At 48.0% G+C, this 4218-nt stretch overlaps 1 long non-coding RNA gene across 1 annotated transcript in view; it reads right to left on the bottom strand.

Annotated features, from left to right (window-relative positions):
* Positions 1-4218, bottom strand: part of LOC108532277 (uncharacterized) — a 14728-nt gene that overhangs the window by 9633 nt on the left and 877 nt on the right. The window contains exon 2 of the long non-coding RNA XR_001886401.1: positions 3969-4068. This is a non-coding gene — a long non-coding RNA (uncharacterized LOC108532277). The remainder of the gene's footprint in view (positions 1-3968; positions 4069-4218) is intronic.

Here is a 4218-nt window from a genome sequence, read left to right as displayed (position 1 = left end):
CTGGGATTACAGGCTTGAGCCACCGCGCCCGGCTGAATAAACATTTCTTGAAAGAAAATATACAAAAGGCCAACAAACATGAAAAAATGCTTAACATCACAGATCATCAGGGAAATGCAACTTAAAACCACAGTGAGATGCAACATTACTCCTGCAAGAATGGCCATAATTAAAAAGCCAAAAAACAACCGATGTTGGCATGGATGTGGTGAAAAGGGAACACTTTTACACTGCTGGTGGGAATGTAAATTAGTACAACCACTATGGAAAACAGTGTGGAGATTCCTTAAAGAATTAAATGTAGAACTACCATTTGATATGGCAATCCCACTACTGGGTATCTACCCAAAGGAAAACAAGTCATTATATGAAAAAGACGCATGCACACGCAGTACAGTTCACAGTCGCAAAGACATGGAACCAACCTAAGTGCTCATCCACCAACGAATGGATAAAGAAAATATACTACATATACACCATGGAATACTACTCAGCCCTAAAAAGGAATGAAATAATGTCTTTTGCAGCCACTTGGATGGAGCTGGAGGCCATTGTTCTAAGTGAAGTAACTCAGGAATGGAAAACCAAATATTGTGTGTTTTCACTTATAAGTAGGAGCTAAACCATGAGGATGAAAAGCCACAGAATGGTATAATGGACTTTTGACTCGGTGGGGAAGGTGGGGAGGGGGGCAAGGGATAAAAGACTACACATTGGGTATAGTGTACACTGCTCCCGGGATGGGTGCACTAAAATCTCAGAAACCACCACTAAAGAACTTATTCGTGTAACCAAAACCACCTACACCCCCAAAACCATCAAAATTTAAAAAATAAATAAATTCTGATTGTTAATGCCCTATTTTCTCATTTGGCACATTTTTTGATGTTTATGAGCAGACACCTAAGTTGTATTTCTCCAAATAAATTCAGATGAAATAATATTGCCCAAGTTAAATACTGATATCCTAAAGACAAGTTTCCATGGCACTTAATGTGCAGAATATAAATTAGAAGCATAAAATTAGAAAATAAAATTTCTCCCCTCCTTTCAAAAAAAGTTTCAAAATTTAATTGTACCAAGACCTTTAGCAGCAGATTCAGTAACAAAAGTCATTGAGATTTAGGAAAATATTTGAAATATTGAAATGTAATTTAGTCTGTATTAACTAGTTTCCTAAATATAAAAGCATCTCAGATAATCAAAGTTTAATATTTATTCAAGAAATGAAAGACAGTGATCACTGTAAATATGTGTGGGGATTTTTTGTAATTTTACTTGAGGCTAGTTTTTCTTTTGATTTTACAGGTCTCTTAAAACATACATACACACATACACATGGACACACATGTTCACAGACAAGCACACAAACACTTGCACATTTGCACACACTTGCACATTCATGTGACATGTGCACACATACGGACATGCACAGACATGCCCGTGTGTGCACATGCCTGGCAGTGTGAAGGTGACAGATTATTTCAACATCTCTTCTATTAGGACAAGACCAACTGTTATGCCAATCCAGGAATTCATGCGACAATTTCTAAAGGCAAAAATTTAGGCTGGCACAGTGGCTCATGCCTGTAGTCCCAACACTTTAGGAGCTGAAGTGGGAGGACTGCTTGAGGCCAGGAATTTGAGACCAGCCTGGGCAACACTTCTCTATAAAACAAATCAGCTGGGTGTGGTGGTGCCCACCTGTAGTCACACTCAGGAGGCTGAGATGTGAGGATCACTTGAGCCCAGGAGTCAGAGAGGCTGTAGTGTGCTATGATCACACCATTCCACTCCAGCCTGGGTGACAGAGAGAGACCCTATCTCAAAAAAATTTTTTTAACAATTAGCATTTTTAGATTTTGGGGAGTTCCTTTCAAAATTCAAAATTTTAAGTAATAATGCACTTATCGAGCTTCTGTATTTATCAACCTCGATTTCTTTTGCAGTGGCTTTCCATTATGAAGGATGAAGGCTTCGCTGATTAAGGCTACTTATCTTCTTCCTCCTAATCTGTTGTGCTTATATTATTATAGTCAGTTTTCCTATAGGTTAACTAGATTTAATCAATATGCTTGAACTTGAATTTCTTGTTCTGTAAACTTAGACTGTATAAACTTCCACACCACGATGTGAATGAGGGTCTTAGTCCCCCTACCCTTCCCTCTTTCCCCCCAGCTTCTGTATCCTACTTCCTTCCAGTTAGACACGTATTTTTTTTTTTTTACTGATATATATTTTTTCATTTTTAACAGCTGGTATTTTTTACATGCTACTAATTTCACCCATTGTCAGTAAATCAGTACAGTTCTGTAACCATCACTGCAATATAGTTTTAGAATATTTCCATCAGTCCAGTATACTTTTATTTCTCTATTGTCAAAGTAAATATCATTTAATCCAGTCCTGTAACCATATTTGAGTTTTCCGGGTTTCATCTATAAATTGATTGAATACATAACACCAGAGTCCTATTAATACACTATCTTGAAACATGTCCAGAGTAAAACGAAAGGCACAGAATTAATCAGAAAGCATTCTATTGAAAGTATCGATCAATAGAGTGAAATTAGACTTCAACAGCTGCAGCCTGTTACCGCCTAAGGATAGGCTGTATGAGGACTCACGAGGACCTGTTGTTGAGGTTAGGACGAAATGGTTGGCTAAATTCCCTTGAGAACACCACGCAGTCCTGGGATGGAAAGCCAGGCTCAGGTCATTGCCCACTCCTCGCCTTCCCTCCCACCTCCCGCCCTTCTGACCCCATCAATCGCTCTTTTTGGCAGGGTCGAGTGGTGTCAAAGCAGACGGCTGCTCGGTGCCTACGTAGCCGTATTTTTGTGAGCGGAGCTGCTTTTGTGAGCGCTGCCTCCCTGCAGCATCTCTGCAGTCACGCGTGGAGTCGCCGAGAAGCTGCCCGGCCCCTCCAGCAGCCTCCACGCCTACAGGGCTGCGTGCCCGGGATCGCAGCGCCTTCGCGTCTCCTTCCCGCTTCCCTCTGCCCTCCCGCCAGCGAGCGCGTGGCGCCCCGGAGGTGCGAGGGTGACCAGGGTGCACCCCTCTACTCCTAAGCCAGCCTAGGCAGGAGACTTCCAGTTTCTGCCGCAGCATTTCCAGCCCCGCGAGCCCTTGCAGCTCCTCACCGTGGCTCAGCCGCCAGCCCAGCGCATCCTCTTCCGGGGCTAGCGCGCACTCCCTTGGCCCTGCTCGCCGTCCCTTGTCTTTCTGCCGTTGCAGACGCTCTCACTCCATCCTCCCTTCCTTTCCCCTGCCGGGCGGGGCTCGCTATTCAGCCCCGTGTGCTCAGTCTGACCCCTCAGCCTGCCGTACCCGCAGGCTCTGCGGAAGGAGCCTGGGCCTCAGCCCTTGCCCTGCCCCCCGCCACCACGTCCCTCCTCCCGCCTGGAGCTTCCAGGGTCTGCCGCGGGCCCCTGCATCTCCCGCCAGGCCGTCTCTCTCTGCCTCCGTCTCCTGCAGCCCAGCTCCGCCTCATTCTCCATTCCTCGCCCAGAACCCTGGACATTCTGTCCGCGGTCGCCGCCTGTGGTTCCTCCCCATCAGGCAGGCAGACGCCAGGCTCCGCCAGGTCACAGAACTGCTCTTGCCGAGCCCCGAAGGCCTCCACCTGGTTGACCTTGGCAGCCAGCCCGGGCCTCCTCGGTCCTGACTCTGGGGCCGCTGCCTCCCGCCAGCGCTGTCTTCGCCTGGTTTCAGGGCCCGCACCGCCTTTGCTGGTACAGCCTCATGGCCCGACCCCGGGCCTCCAGACCCCAGGATCTCCCCCTGTACACCGCCCCTTGCCCAGGCCTCCCGTGTCAGCTCGGGGCACCTCTATCCTTGCACTTGTTCAGACCTCCAATGACCTCGGAGTCCTCTCTCTCCTCCTGTTTTCACATCCCACCCTCCAGCGTCCTCCCCTCTCAAATTGGATCTAGATTCCAACCCCCTCTCATCCCCCACGGTGCTACCTGCCAGTGCCCTCCGCCTCTAGGGTGTCCTTGCTTCCCCTCCTGGGCCTGGCTGGGATCCTTGTAATGTGGTGTGTGTGCCCCGACGGCTGGCTTCCATCTAGGAAAAGGCCAACATCAGGAAGCTGCCTAGGAGGCCGCCTGGCCCACGGCCTTTCTAACCCATGTCCACCTACTGCCATCCTCCACATGGTGATCACGGCCCCTCCTCCCCCGACCCTTCAAACCTGCCTCCAGGTCCCCCCCCCCC

Source organism: Rhinopithecus bieti, unplaced genomic scaffold (genome assembly GCF_001698545.2).
Source record: "Rhinopithecus bieti isolate Rb0 unplaced genomic scaffold, ASM169854v2 scaffold_9919, whole genome shotgun sequence".
NCBI lineage: Eukaryota > Metazoa > Chordata > Mammalia > Primates > Cercopithecidae > Rhinopithecus > Rhinopithecus bieti.
The sequence above is the reverse complement of the archived record's forward strand: the minus strand, read 5'-3'. Positions and strand labels throughout refer to the sequence as shown.